This window comes from Anopheles darlingi, chromosome 2, assembly GCF_943734745.1.
Source record: "Anopheles darlingi chromosome 2, idAnoDarlMG_H_01, whole genome shotgun sequence".
NCBI lineage: Eukaryota > Metazoa > Arthropoda > Insecta > Diptera > Culicidae > Anopheles > Anopheles darlingi.
In genome coordinates, this window is record NC_064874.1 from 2,921,173 (window position 1) to 2,937,500 (window position 16,328).

The 16,328-nt window shown below is 49.9% G+C and overlaps 1 protein-coding gene across 1 annotated transcript in view; it reads left to right on the top strand.

The window, feature by feature from the left end:
- Positions 1 to 13,496: 13,496 nt before the first annotated feature.
- LOC125952776 (uncharacterized) overlaps positions 13,497 to 16,328 on the top strand; it is a 19,058-nt gene continuing 16,226 nt past the window's right edge. The window contains exon 1 of the mRNA XM_049682485.1: positions 13,497 to 13,651. The gene's annotated coding sequence lies outside the window, so the exon portion shown is untranslated. The remainder of the gene's footprint in view (positions 13,652 to 16,328) is intronic.

A 16,328-nucleotide genomic window follows, 5' to 3' on the forward strand; every position in this document is an offset into this window, starting at 1 on the left:
CGTGTGCCACAGGAATATGAATGGCCTCTTTCGAAGGGTTTCATCATCTGGCCACGGGATGTCAGAACCACCATTTGTGGCGCGATTGATGAATCGAGAACGTGCGCAAGCTTGCGTAACCGAGTGTTGAACTGGTCGTGGTCAAACTCCGTGACAGAAGACCGCGAACGCGCTCGCTGACCTTGCTCGTATCATCCACTGGTGTCTGGCGGAACGACGGCATCGAAGAGAAGACACAATGTTGTACAATGATGTGGAATGACTTTGGTTTGAATATGGTTCGCCGTGAATATGTAGAGCAGAACCGTGCTGGTGGTTCCCCTTTCGCCATCGTTCAAGGTTTTGTTTGTCGCTTGTCGCTCGAGATGCGCGAACGGAGGAAGATGAAGGTACCGTTGAAACGGAGTTAGATCCGATGGCATCGCGGAATGTGGCACACGCACACGGTACCGGTGATGGCGGTCAGATCTGTCTGATCGAGGCCTACCAGAGTGCTCCTGACCGTGGCTGCCATTCTCTGGTCTAGATTCGATCAAGGTGGAAACGATAAAATTGAAGCTCGATGATGGCTTACAAGTGCTGGGAATGACTTTCAGCTATCGATGTCACTTGGCATAACGAATCCCCCGGACATGGCCGGAACTTGGCCAAGCTATTCAGATTAGGTAAAGGCGGGCGCTGATCGCGTCTCTCCTCGTTACAGCATCGCGCCCTTTTACTTCGATCGATGATGATTGATATTTCCGCTACCAATGGGGACGCCATTCGGAATTCTTGCTGCAATCGATTTCTTACATTCTCTTTCGGTTCTTCGGAAGTATCGGGCACGGAGCAGTTGAGTCTATCGCCCTCAAATCAAACATTCCATGTCACGGCGGGAATCGTTCCCTCTTTCTTCGCTTTTTTCGAGTCACACAAGCTGTAAAGCACGGAATGACAAATGGTTAGCAACATTTCACAAATTACTGGCCATCGGGTTGGTAAAGAGGGTCACCTGAAGCTCCCCCTCCCGGGACGGAAAGCATCGATCAGCAGTAGTTCGGCGGCCAAGGCGCCGTGCAACAGATTATCTACAAATCAGCTCACAAATTGTGCGTTCACCATTCACCGCAGGTGTGGCTCTCATTGTGTTTGATACTAATCTTTGTCGTCTAGCGAGAATTTATTAACTTTGATCAATCTAACGGAAATTTCGTGATTCGTCGAATCCGGTGTTTTAAATACTTTTTAGAATACAAACAGTTATTCATTTCTCTTGATTCAACAGAACGGCGTGCATGCGGTGGGTGGCGGCATTTCGAAATTGTAATAAAAATGTCCGCAAAAACATTGACCGAACCTGACGCATCCGACGGGATTCATCACCACCATCGTCCATCATCATCGCTATTTGAATTCGCTGAAGCGTATGTTTGACGAATGGTGCACGGCGCTGATAAATAACGAATATTTACCCACATTTTTATTATATTCCATTGCTGGAAATGCTACATTTTGCGGATGTAATGAATCGTTGCTAGAGCAGCCGCGGGGCGACCGCGACGAGACGCGACGAACACGAAACCGTGCACCGTTGGGAGGGTAAAAATGCATTTCGAAGAATTGAATTTCTAGCGCATTTCCACTGCATGTTGCGCTATGCTCGAGCATAAAATTGGGAACCAGAAGGGAAGGGGAAAAGGCGGGAAGGCTCGAATCCAATAACCACGCTGCAATAACGTGCATTTATTGACCTGAGGCTGGCGCGAGGGTTCAAATAAAAAGCACGATGAAATGTGGCATCCAACGAGAGCAACAAAACGGTTCATCATCTCCACGCTGGGACTCGGCCCGTCAAACCGGATTGTATTTGGAATTTTGGTAAACACGGTGATCGGTAGCTCACCTCGAACCGTAGGCTGTACGGCAGCTCTAGTACGAACGGATTGAGATAATTCGGTTAACTGCGCTTAATTAATAACCAATATTTACCTAGGCGGCCGCATAACGATTGTATCCCTCGGCAGACCCCTCGCCTTTTGCTTTGTCACCCCGCGGAGCTCTGGCCATCGCGATGATGTTTGGCCAGTAATTTACATAATATCATCGGGGCATACCCCTTCCCATGACGGACCACGTGAGCTAGTGAGTGAGTGAGTGAGCGAGAATTGATGGTTGCGAGAAGGAGGCCTTTAATATTATAAATCATAGCTTGCTGCGAGGCTGCGCTGCAATGCGATGTTTGTAGTAGTCGCTTGGTGTGGTTTGGCCTCTTTCAAAGCAAATTAGATGATGATTCAAACCTGGGATCAATGTCTGTCGCGGTGATAAGACGCCTTTTGTCCGGTTGGACCAACTGCATAAACATCGGATCGGTTTAAAATTCGCCTCCCGAAAACTAGCATTGATAGGAGTGCAAGGATAAACATTAATTAAATGCATTACGCTGATCTACGCGCTATAGGATTTGTGCTAAGCTGATCACACGGCGGACGAAAACGTTGAATGTGCATGCATCGATGTTTCAAGAACCGCATCCTGAAAACGCAACGTGCGAACACACACGATTTCAACAACACCAAGGACAAGAACAAGGACCTGCCGGGACTGTCACATCGGTCGACGGTGGCCGGGGTAAATATTTGAGTTGCAATGATTTTGTAATGTGTTTTCAAACACAGCGGCTGGTGGCCAAATTGACGCCTAAAGGTAAGCCGAATACCGAATGCACCGGCAACTCCTTTCACACCTCCGGTAATGGATGTAATAGTCCGGAATGCAAGGAATGTGCGCACATTCCGTGTGTGTGTTTGCTGCAGCATATGAGACGAGCACGCGTGCTCGGCCTGGCGCATTCGATTGTCCGAAAACTGAACCGGAGGGGGGACAATCTAATCAAGAAAAATGAATCCATTAGGGACATTGCAGCTTGCAGCGGCCACTACCACCACTACCACCACTAGCACCACCAGCACCACCAGCAGCAGCAGCAGACACATAAATTGTGTTCGAAGTCGTTGGAGTGGTAGGATTATGCAACACGGAAAGGGCCCGCTAGATTTTGGCTAATTTGATTAATGTTAGCCACTAATTTACATTAAAGAAATTAAAAGCCTGCAGCGAAGGATGCCTGCTGGAGCCAATAATGGAGTTTACGTACCGTGATCAAACGACGCATAGGATAGGCGCCGCTAACATGTCATCCCCAACGTTTTGCGGCCGGACTCCCGGGTTCCAGTTTCGGCATTCGAAGCAACTCGACGACTTTGTTATTATTCATTAGAATGATTAATTATCCTGTTTTTACACTTTGCGCTAGCCACCTGACGAAATCGAAAGGTGTCGAAAAGTGGTCCTTGTCCTGTAGCATCATCATCGTCGTGATGGGTATTGCTATTATCTATAGCCTGAGGGAAGAATGTCTGCTAGCCGGTACTGGTGCTTATGGTAAAACACAAAAAAAGCAACTCCTGAATGCAGGTTCGAGACGAATGATTCAGCAAACATCATCAAGCTTTAAGGGAATCAGTTAAGGGGGACGAAAAAAAAAACGGAACATTTCGAAGTAATGACACAAATAGGAGAGCGATCGATGGGTTGGTGAGGCGCCATCGCTCCCGTCTGTCCCGTCTGTCCACGAGTGGACACTTCCGGGAAGGGCCTGCCTGTCTTACACCCGGCCTGTCGGTCAGAAGAACAGGTGTGATAAACGATGGTAGGGGCCGGAGCGCCCAGAGGGCCCGAAATGCGTTCATTTCCCTTTTTCAAGGTGTCACCTTTAATTAGCGAGTGTTAATTCAGGCGCATGGGGCATGCCCATGCTTCGTGGCATCCTCTGATGGATCGAAGCAAGCCTTGTCGCTCTAACTCACTCACTCTCTCTCTCTTTCAAATTGGATACCCTTCCAAGGGACCGCTATTAGCCAATCGACGACACCATCATTGTCGTTGCCGCTGCCCAGAGAGATGGGGGACAATTAATTTGTCCCACAGGAAATGGAAGTGGCAGACACTCTCACTCACCGTGGTCTCGGCAAACACAGCAACAGCGTTGTGCGGAGCGGATGACGACATCGTCCCGGGGAGGGTTCGGTTGGAAACGAAATGGCGCGACGGATGCGAAAGCGCCAGGCATGGTGGGCAGGCTGGCAGGTTTGGATGATTTATCGGTATACACCGATCACCATGACCTCGTGCTCTGCATACGATCACCGCTGCTGCTCCACGAAAGGTGCGAACATTACATTGGGACCTTCCGGGGGGCTTCCGTTTTTTTTTTGAAAGGCGCCCGGATCCGACGACGGGGTGACGACGATCAGCGACACTTGATCTACCCGTTGGAAGGGGGAAGATTATGTTTGAAATGTTGCACAATCCGGCGTGTAAATGAAGACGCAACGCAAGATATGACCGTTCTGTGTGCAGTATAATGTGGATCCGAATGACGTTCAATGTTCAATCGCGATTACAGCTTCGAATGCATTCGATCCCGATGTGGCACCTGATCGCGTCAACTGGCACACAGGTTCCCTTCGGCTCTCCGGAGCATGGAATGTGTCCCCGTCGTATGCCGTGAGCACGCGAAAAGGATTAAAAAAAAGTGTGGCAACAGCCCACGCCGTTGCGTAGCGCACCTCACGCTCACCCCCGATTGCGATCAGCATGGAGTATGTGTGCGTGTGTGTGTATGTGTGTGCCTGCGATCCAAGCACCGAGCCGGAGGTCGCCAATGATGATGATGATGATGATGGCGGAAGATAAATGGTGTAAAATCAGCGGGAGAATGTGCGATTGAATCGAATGGGGGGATGCGTTGCAGTGGCGTTGGAGTGACGGCACGTGAATGGAAAGGGGGTCGGAGGAGGGGGCATCCGGACCCAAACACCCCGCAGGGGGGGCCCGAACATGATTACGCCGATGGTCACCGTGGCGGGTTCCTAAATGTTTCTGTTTCTTTGACGTTTTTTGTTGTTGTTGTTGGTTTTTCGCTGGCCACCGAAGGAGAGCCTTTTTGGCGAGGGTCACCACGCGTTGGGTCACCGTCACAGTGCTTTCGGGCTCAAGGCTATAAACGCTCTCGTTGTCATCTTCAGCCGTGGGGGCATTGAGGTGCTGCTGATGCTTCTGTGTGAAGATGAACTACTTTGACACTGAACTTCGGACGCTGGCGAAGGTGCCAATCGGTCGGCCAATGTGTGGCCAAGGTTATGGCGTTATTTTGCATACTTTTTTCTGGTACGTTTCACAATCCCCTATCGTGGCAATTTGTAATTTGTGCGTGCAGTACCTTGAATGTAGAGTGAGAGAGAGGGAGAGGGGAGTTTTTTTTTCTAAATGAAATGAAAGTCCAACAAATTCCAATGCCAGACAATTGTGTTCCTTTCGTTTTTCGGGATTGAAATGACTTCTTTGTAGCGAATCGTGGCATTTGTTGGGCATAACAGAGCATAGCCACGGAGAGAGAAAGAGGGTAAAAGTCTAATCAAAACACGGGACAGCCAGCCAGAAAGCAATGATCGCCACCACGTTCCGATCTTGGGTCGGTGGGGGCGGGTGTCGATCGCGTGCTCAATTTCTTCTAGGTGAGTAACGCGCCATCACCACCATTCAGCAAACGGGAGGTAATTGCATCATCAGCACAATCAGCCGAGCGCCATGGTGATGGGGAGGTTGCCAGCATAACTGAATCGTCACCCATCATACCCCGCCAGCCAGGCTAGGCAGGCAAGTGCCACCGGGGAAAGCCCGTGGCGCGCCGCTTGGGCTCGTGCCGGGTTACCACCCGATACCGACTACAACTACTTGCATGCCGTCTGTAGATAGAAGATAGTACAGCGGTACAAGACGATGGTGTAGGAGATGATGATGATGTTGAATGGGGGTGGCAACATAGCATAGCAGCAGCAGCAGCATAGCAGCAGCAAGGTGGAGGTGACGGCCAGAAGAGCGAACGTTTGCGATTTGTAGGCAGAGCATAATCACGATTTTCATCGAACTGAACCAACGCTGCGCCTCGTGCTGTGCTCCAAGTAGGCGCTTTACCCGAGGGGAGGGGGTTGCTTTGATTGAATGAAATGAAAGCATCCGTATCGTGGCGCCCAGGGCTCACCACAGGGAAGCATTCGGGCGCGGGATTTCGGAGGCAGACTTTTGTAAATAGAGCCACGGCGCGACCACGGTGGGATAGTTTCGTTATCCTCACTCTCTCTCTCTCTCCCTGCAACTGAACGGGTTACAACGGGGGGGATAATTCAATCCGAATCATCTCCGGATCGCACGAATGGCGGGCTGAATGTTTGTTAAAAACCCGTTACGCGACCACAGGGAAAAGGCCACACCATGTTTATGATAATGTTGATCGTGCTTGAAAGCGATGCTGTTGAATCGAACACAAAACTTATCTTCCGCTCCGCGGTAGGGAGCGGTAGGAAGCACGGGAAGCACGGGTGGACAGTTCGAACAAATAGAGTAACCAACCGAAAGCGCGGCGCGGTTGCCATTGTTGGTGTCGCTACTTAAGTTTATGTTAATTAATTTCTGCAGCCAGCCAGCCAGCCAGCCAGCCAGCCAGCCAGTGATTGAAGGACTTGGTGTCGATGGGACTATCCAGTTTGAAGCAGCCACCTCCGCTAGACGCGTCCTTCCCCGGCCTCGGTCTCGGGAAAAGGCTAAACATTCGAATTCCGCACTCTCGGCCAAGATGAGTGATGCGTTTGATGACACCGGGTCAGCGTGCGAGATGCGGCCGAATGCGCCTGATCTGCCTTGGCTTGGGTGCGTGTTTCGACACATCTACACACACACACACCGGAGAGACCGGAGCGGTAAAGTGTGCGCGGAGATGAAGATGAAATTGAAAATTAAGCGACCTTCGCTCACCGCTGCGCCGCCGCTCAATGTCTGCAATGGCGCGTTTGTCAATTAGGCCGGACGGGGGGGGGGGCTCCCATACGGCGCGGTATCGTGCTTGATCCGCACGAGGTTTCGAGAAACGCTTTGGTGAGAGGAGCGGCTCCAACTGGTTTTTTTTTTTAATGAAACGGCCCTCCGACGGATGACGATTGCTGGATTGGTGTGTTGCTTCGCGATCGCGCGCAGATAAAGAAGCTCCAAAAGATGGAACATCCAGCAGCAGCACCAGCAACGAGGTATTAGCGCGCAGAGTATGCAGAGTTCGGTTTGGAAAGGGACAGTACTAATTACGGGGGACAGCGTCGGGTCACGAATCACTGAAGAGCGCCGTGGCCGCGCGGTAATTTGTACGATTAAAACTCATGCAACTCGGCGGTTCATGTACCTTTCCTGTGGATGAAGAAACTCCATTGCTGCTCCGTTGGTTATGTGTTGGGTCCCAAATATTGCCCAAAAAGGGGAAGCTGTACCGCTCTGGTTCCATTTGTTACATATTTTTTTGTGTTGGTGTGTGTGTCTGTGAAAGTCACGCCAACGGTGAGCGAGCGGTGAGTAAAGAAGATTAATTTGTGTAATTTTTACACTTTATCGATCTCGCGCTCTCGAGCCGCCAGTGATCCAGTGTGGAATAGGTAATCATTCCCGGACAATAGATGAGTGGCACGACACGCCGGGAGCCAACATAAAGAGGGGGGAATAACAATTGAACCACAGAGAAAGGGAAACGGAATCGAAATGGATGGTAAAAGTGACCATCAATCCGCTGGAATGAGCCAGAAATGATGACGATTACGCGTTGCATAGTGTCAACCCCCTTTTTAGGGGCGGGCGAGGGGCGACAGCGAGGGGCCAGGGGGTTTACCTTTTTCCATCCATTCGGAACCGTTTGATCATATTCCATCCATCTTCTTGCCACCGTGGAACGCGGAATCATTGAGTACGGCGTCAAACGGTGAACTGTGGGGTGATGCAAGCCGGCAGTCACTCTCTTGGGGCGCTTTGTAAGACTCTTCGTTTGGATATCCGTGAAATGATGCTGCGGCTACACAACGATACGCTAATCAGCAATAAAGTCCCCTGTTGTGACATCTCCCTAGCCGAAGTTATTTTAAACATGTTTTAGTTTAGATAGAATTTGTAAAAATAACGTGATATGAAAGGGAAATTCCACTGCAACCTTCACCTAATCGGCCTTAACTTGCAGCTGGTAAGAGAATGGGCGGCTGCAGATAGATAACTCCACCTCGAAGTACCTATTGTTTTGTCCCTGCGAGTTAATAAATGGCCCAAAAGTAAGTAGATTTATGGCGCGTCTTTGCCTAATCACGAAAAGTGCATCGTTTGCAGCCAAGGCCCCACGTGCTAAGGCCGTCGCCAAGTGCCCAGGTGACGACGTGGTGAAGTTGAAAGGTAAAAAAGTGGATCTGATACTGCCGCGTGTACTTCAAGATTATCATTGCCATTATCTAACGCTACATCGTTTTGTTAGAAAACCATTCGAGTGTCTAAACATGGACCGGTGGAGCAAAGGTACCTGGGACAAGGCTGTTGTTAGTAATTGGACTGAGCATTCCACGGTACAAAAGTATGCGCCCATTGCACGGTGACGGTTCACGGGTTGTTCCACGGGTTGTTGTTCCCGCATAAATTAGTTCCGTTTGGCTTTGGCTTTCTTCGCGTCTGAGACCGAGGGAGGCTGAGAGTTGCACGGTGATTGCCTGGTGATTGTAAGAAGGTGTTGATGCAGTTAATGTTAATACCCGTTTCACCCTTCCCCAAAAATGCACTTTCTCACGGCGCCATCCAAGGTTTATTGCTGGGCATCGATAAGTCACGAGACGAGGACGGTGCTGCAGAATGTAATGAAGTAGTAAAAGACTCGCTTCGCAAGTCGCGAAATTGATAAACTGATTTTTAAATAGCGCAGCTTTCGGAAAAGCTTTCGCTCTCGTAATACCAATCCACCGTGGTTTCCGTGAATTGGATAATGGAGATAATAAAAGGTGGCCGTGCGCCGAAACGCGAGTACAGTACGCGAAGCAATTACTAATTCCAGTAAATGATACGATGGCCAAGGCTGGGGCCAAAGCTGCCACGAAATGGTATCCGGAATCCAGGGGTTGCAAAAGACGCGATCCTTTGAGCGGAACTAACCGAATCAATGATATCCGAATTATCCATTATCCCAGTGCCGTCCATCCGTTCGGCTGGCGGATGTATGGTTTGCAGTTACGTCGAGTAAAAATGGCCAATTTGACGAGGGACCGAAGGGTAATCGAGAGGTAGCTTTCGCGAAGTTGAATGAGATAACATGATTTTGGTTTCATCCGGACCGATGGTTCGGACAAGTGCGCTTGGCCTGGCGATGGCGAATACCTTAATCCAATGCACACATTTGACCCTCGGCTCGACGCACCGAGGGTGGTGTAATGATAATTTTCCACCAACAAGCTGGCAACTGTCCCGTGTTATTGCCCCGCAAACGGCAAGGACCATCTGCCCAGTGCAGCCTCGCAATCTAGCTCGAACCGGGCGCTGCACTTTATACAATGTTGCTGCAGTTATGGCGTTACGGTGCGTTGTGCCATGGCTTTTGCTATGGCTGTGGATGAATGCGGATTTCATCATAGCCTTGGAATGGTTTTTGTAAGCCCGTGTGACGTGTCGCACCTGTCTGATACGTAAAGGATGATGTTTTGCGCTTTTGCAAACGTTCCCGGTAAAATATTGCAACTGAAATAATTTCTGTTTCAGGTAAACGAATTTTCAAAGATATTTTATTCGCAGAAGATGTAACCGTTTTACAGAGAAGGTTTCATTGGTGAATTGTAGTACATGGAACTTTATTCGATTTTTCACTTCTTAGTTAACCACGGGAACGAACATGACATGTTGAAGTATGTTAATGAGACGAGTTCTGTAGAAATTCAAACATTTTCCGTTCTCATTTCAGTCAACTTCATGGACTTAATATTTCTAAAGTAATGGCTAGCCGGTTATTTTTATGCTCCGAATTGCAACGAATAATAACTGTGGCCCTACAGCAGAATTTCTCGTTTATTTTAAGAAAAAAAAATCATTCTGATAATTGCTGAAAATAGTTATGCAAGGTGAAGGTTATAGCGTGTAAAAGATGAAAGAATCAAAGCAATCCTTGTCATAAAGGAGTTCGTGGAATAATTATTGGAATAAATGCGTTATGCAGGGGTTCAGAACAACATGTTTTAACATCGATATGCGAAATGGACTAAGTAAAGCTAGGAAGTGCTGGATCAACTTCCAAACTCAACTGATCAAATTTGTGCTCATCGGTTCGCATTGCGCTCGATCGTGAAATTGTAACCCGGGGGGGTAGGGTCCGGGGCCCGGGGTTTGGGCGTGTTGGGGATGCAGAAACTGAACCTATCATTAGATTGTCGTTAGCGCGAAACTAAGCGGTAACAGTTTGTTGCACTTCTTGATCGTTCGTGTCCTACATCCATCGGATTGCACCTTCGCCTTCGGGAATTGTAATCGGCCACAGCAACACCATCCTCAGCAGCAGCATCGTCCGGAGAAGGACGTAAGCCGGTCACGAAAGAGGGAGGATGGCTGGAATCGAATCGATTCACATTGCGGCATCGCATCGGCCGCTCGATTGACATCTTACACCGGGGTAAGCGATTCGATTTACCTTCCGCCGTTATCGAGCGACTCGCACGTTCGCTGAATGCTCGCACAGCCATATAGCAAGGGCTCATGTGAGCTCTATATGCCTGGTTTTTTTTCCCTCAACGTAGCTTACAGCGAACACGGTAGGACCTGGGCCAACCCTATAGGTCGGGCTTGATGGGCTTGTCGGTTGGGCCGTTGGTGAGTTCGTATTACAAAAGCGACAGAGCGGTTCGGTTACGGCACTTGAGGTGAGTTGCACACGAAGGGAACGTTCACTTTCGATGCCCCGGGAGAGGTTGGTCATCTCCCATTCCCTAAGCTCCAGCCCAAGCTTTCCTCCCTTCCTCTTTCCCGCCGTGGAAGGGATGTTTTGGATGAGGAAAATATGATTTGTGTTGAAGGCAGCGTCGTGGACAGATGGAAAAAAAGGTTCATTTGGACGATTTGAAAGGCGACCTGTAGGCGCGCACCACCACACCGCACACAGGTGTATATCGCCGAGTGGCCAAGCGAGGAGGACCGGGGGAATGCGGAAACGATGCTCGGTTTGGGTTGATGCTACTGCTGCACCGTGGCGTCGTCGTCGTCGTTGAGCCCTAATGCTGTACTGGCACCACATTCGACACGTTCGTGAATCGATTTCTTGTTGCTCTTGTTGCTGGTGCGCACGTGCTTCTAGGACAGAGTATTGCGGTTGCGGTACTGGCAGCTCCTCCATGCAGCAGATGGTTCTGTTGCAGATGAAACCGCTCTCGCTCGCGCGGAAGGGCCAACCGCCCCAAGCACCAGGGAATGGCGTCAAGGTTCTTCCTTTCACAAAAAAACAACAACAACCCTCGTCAACCCTCGTGTGCGGCCGGATGACCACATATGTGTGTATAGCAGGTAAAGTATCCGAACCGAACAAATTCGTTTCTAAGCACTTCTCGGCCGGCAATAATTCAACTCAAACTGGCAGGCAGCACACTCGCTCCGCTATTCGCCCGCTCGATCGCCCGCCACCGATTCGACCGACACTTTAGCATGATTGTCGATGTCGATCGTCGATTTAAAATCGGTTTTGCAGCTAATTATCGATCAAACAGAAGTCTATTAGCTCGAATTAGGCGTGCGGTATGCGACTTGTGGGGTTGTTGCTTGGGAATTTGCATTCCCAGCAAGTTGCACAAGTCTACAGCCTACAGCGGAGCGCCTCTCGTCGTAATTGTGGAGTGGAGTGAGTTTGCAATTTTCCAACCCCGATCCAAAATTGACCTCCGGGAAAACGGGCAAATCGCGAATCTCGGTCGGCCGGTCAGCCGTTAGATTCCGCAATTAAAGGTGTCAAAACTAGCGCCTCGATTGGGTCATGCGGCGGTACTGACCAGCAGGTCAATCATAGGCCCATCATCAGGTGCTCCGCGCTATTTGCCTACTGTGTATCGTCTTCTTCTCCTCTGAAGTCGCGCTCGCCACGAGGACGAGGTCGTGACAAGCGTAAGGAATCGTGAGGTTGACCATGCCAAACGCCGACCGTTGGACCGAAAATCCCCAACCTCAAACTCGTGATACATTTTCAAAGAACCATCCAATCATCCGGCGGAGAAAAACGTGATGTAAGGAGACGCCACGGAGCCTGTATCTGGCCACTTTAGTACCGAGACTCTTGGTGTCTTGGGGCAAGTGTGAACTGGCCTGTCAATTGATTGATTGTTGTGCTACAAAGGGTTGTGCTGGCGTGCTGGATGGTTCAGTTTAAACCGTTTTTTTTTGCAACTTTATTGACGTTTCGTTGGTACCACTGAAACCGCTCATTGTTCTATTCGGTGAGAAAATAGGTACTATACACTCTACGACAGTAGCATTGCGGTACATCATTCAGTTAAAATTCGCACTTCGTTGGAATTCGCTTCCAACTCCACAGCTCCTGCTTGGCTGGAAGCTTACATTCCATTGATTGATCGGTTAGCCTCTGGCCTCTGTAGTGCCATGGCGTACATGCGAAGGCGCGCGTAAGTGGATCCTTGAAGTGATCGTCATCTGTCGAAACAGGTCCATACGAGCGCGAAACGACATGTGCGCTTCTGGAGTCATGTAAGAGTCGCGCGAGGCAACGAGTCAGACGTTCTGTGGTAGACCTTCTGGGCCTTCGAATCGAATGTAGTTCACGCGAATGCTTTAGAATGGCGCCCGCTCACCTGCGCACACACCGACTCGATTTCGATCGAGATCTTCTTCTCCCATCTTCTCCACCTGAGACGCGACCTGTTCTCCCTGCGTTTCCCTTTCGTTCGGAGCAGTGCGATCGTTATGGTCCAACGATGGTGTTGGCTTCACTCCCTCAGCGACCGAAGCGAAGAAGCGTCAACCCCTCGGGTTTTGTGGCAGATGTTAGGAAATGAAAACACAATCTCTTGTGTGTATGTATGTCTCGTACTTTGGAGGGAAAAATGGTGGCCAGCCACGAACGACACGAAGGGGTATGAAACGGAATAGGGGGGCGGCTACGAGTTAGAGAGCTGCGGGTTGAGCACGTGCACCCAGTGCGATTATGCAGTACGATCGAGCGAAAGAGAGAGAGAGAGAGCGCGATCAGTAGTAGGTTTAAGGTAGTTGACGTACAAAGGCCTCCACGGTGGCGACCAGAGAGGTGTGGAGGAGCCAGAGACAAAACAGACCACTCATCATCCCGCGCGAAGACGACGATCTCGTCGGTCGGTCGTTCGGTCGGTTGGTTGGAAGAGCATTGGTGAGCGCGACCAATGCGCGACGCGCCATCCCTTCCCCCTTTGTCTGCTGCTGCACTGCAATGGTAGTTTAAATGATCTTCGCGACACCCCTGGGCGCGATCGGTTGGGGCTGCCCGGGGTGGGGAGGAAAGGAGACCGCACCACTCGTCCACGACCGTCGACGGAAACGGTGTTTTGGTGTTGTTTTTCATAAAACTCCAGCGCGCGGCCAATAATGACGTTATTTGGTGTTTGAACCCGCGACACGGCGCACATCGCTGATCGTTCGCCGCGTCGAGTTCGTCGCTTTGTTTTGCCGCAGTCTTTCGATTTCGTGGTCTTTCGGTGCACGATAAAAACGGAACGGATCCAGGATCGGATCAGGTGCAAGCGTTCAGGTGTGTTCAGTGAATCAGCGCCGATGTGGATGATAAACGATCGCCAAACGTGGCAGTCCGTGGCAGTGATCGTGATTGATGTACTGACTGACAAGCCGAAGAAGCCAGTGACAGCGGGCCAGGTGCTGGTCCATTGGTATTCCGTGGTCATCTTTGAACAAACTCCTGGAAGCGTTACGCAGCGCAGAGTGAATGCGGCATTAGTGAGCGCGATTGCGATCGATGGACGGTGGCCGGTGCTGTAGTGCTCGAAAGGGAACCCTTCTTCTGGAGGGCCGGGGATTGGATTGGATTAACAGTGAAAGGATTTGTAATCAAGAAATGGGTGCGATGATCACGATCGACGCAAACGACGCTTGATTGAAGCCAATGAAGCTCATCATCCGCGTAGTGAAAGGGAAAGAGAATTACTTCGAGCAGATTGCATGATTGCATTCTGCAGTTTATGGTTCCCGCTACCGAGCTACTGACGCCAGTTCGCCAGTTAAACACAAAAACTTGTGGTCCGTTCGATTGATGGCGCTAGGACTAGAATCGTGAATTGTTCAATGAGGCGTCAGAGCGAGAGTACAATTGCACAAACAGCATAAAATCAAATTGTTGAAGTGCAACTGCAAGGCTTTTCACCGGTGAGAAGCGCCACCACTGTCCGCGGCATTCCGGCCTGTTGCGGGCAACATCTGGGCATTTGGATCTCATTCACACACACACACGCTCAGCATTGTATTGGCGTTTCAAATTTAGACATTCTCTCATCATCCTCATCACCATCAGCATCAGCATCATCATCAGCAGCAGCAGCAGCAGCATCAGCTGTTGCTACCGTGGAATAGGCGCCAGCCAGCCACCAGCAGCGTTCGCTTTTATGTTTACGAAATTATGCTAATATGTGGGCTTCGCTAGTAAAAGCAGATAGGCCAGTTACGACCACGACCGCCTGGCCTGACCGTCGAATGAGCATTAGTTTTAGGCCTTTTGTTCGGTGCTCGGAAGGCCGGACTAATGGGTGGAAAGATGTAGCGCATCGATTTTATCACTTAGAGCGCCCGAAACACAAAAGCCAAATCAGCACCGATTTCGGAATACTGTGCTGATGCTGTGCTGTATGGATGGAAGTTTGGGGCCCCCCACAAGAGGAGCGATAAAATGAACTTCAAATACCGCGCGACTTTGACCTCGCAGATTATTAAAGGCGTCTAGACTTGCCGAAATGCAGGTGCTTGGATCATACTTGTTTATGGCTCCGCGGTTGCTATGGAGATTTGCATCAGAAAGGGGGACGCTTTTTTTTTTCTTCTCAAAAACATTATGAAACATCGCAAATTATGATGTGAACGTGGTGCTCTGTCTTTGGCTGATGTTATTCATTTGAATGCGTTGTTCACAACATACAACATGCTGCAGACTACCATCAGAAGAAGTTCGCGCACTTGCGAACTTGCGAAGAATCTGCAGAAGAAGAGAACTGCCTTCAAGGAATGTCTTTAAAGTGGAAAGCCATTCAATTTAAATTTGTATAAGTGCCGCTATACTCCCAGTGCCCAGTCCCTCCCTCGGCGCTCTTCAGTGTCTCTTACAGTGTTTCACGACAGAAGTGCATCTCTTGAAGCCTTGCCTCTTGCTCCAATTTGTTGCATCATTTCTCTAACCCGGGCTTTCGGTTTTTGTGGTCTTTCGTCGAGTTCTCGAGCCCGGGCCAAGCCGGGGGAAATCGGGAGCAGTGCATCTATCCCGGGGCATCCGCGCGTGGCCGTCTCGATCTACTGCGGTTCAAGGTTTTTGTGCAGCATCCTGCCCGGACTCCTGGCGCTCTTCGGGTGCTTTGTCACATCTACGAAATGGTCCGGATCTTTTGAGATTGGATTGGACAAAAGAGGAGAAAGAAATCTGTCTCCAGCACTCCAGGCTCCCGGCCAGCCCGGCGTTCGAACGATGGAAGTAAATTTAATTCGATTAGAAGCATTTGTCTGTGATTCGGTACAATGGCGCGTAGTGCATCGGACTGCGGTGACGCCGGGTATTGATTTTTGCTTCCGCTTCAAGTGCACTATTCCGTCCTGTTCTTGGCCATGCGGTCAAGCGGAGTGAAGGGTAGAAAGAAGAGACTAGACAAAGATTGGTTAGTTGATGGGCAATCATCCAATCAATTCTGTTGCAAATGAATGTCCTTGTTGTTCTTCTGTCTTCCTTCGCACTGGCTGGCTGGTCACTTCGCGCGAGAAAGCGACCAGCATCCGGTGTCTACCGTGTTCGGGTTGCAGTCTGCATCTGCATAAGGTTCCAATTACCGTGTAAACTTGCATCATAAAACCGGAATCAAATCAATTATCGGTGAAGCAAAAAACAGGGGCAGTATCGATCCCTCGGTATTGTAACTCCCGAGCTCGGACGAATGAAGATAAATTACTCAATCCGCGGTCTGCGTTCCATTATCTACCATACCTTGGTTCGCGCTCGTTAAATCGATTTACAACAACGTGCAGGATGTGTTGCTAACGCTAACGACGCCGTGGATCAGGTAGATGGTAGAGCGACAGAAGAAGCGACGTCGGAGAGGAAGATGCAGGAGTACCCCGGGAGTCGTTGGGATTTCGTCGTTGATTTAATTACTTTGAGAGCGCTTTCCCGCGTCCTCGCGATGCTCGAAGGTGGTCGACATTAACTCTACTTCGGAAAG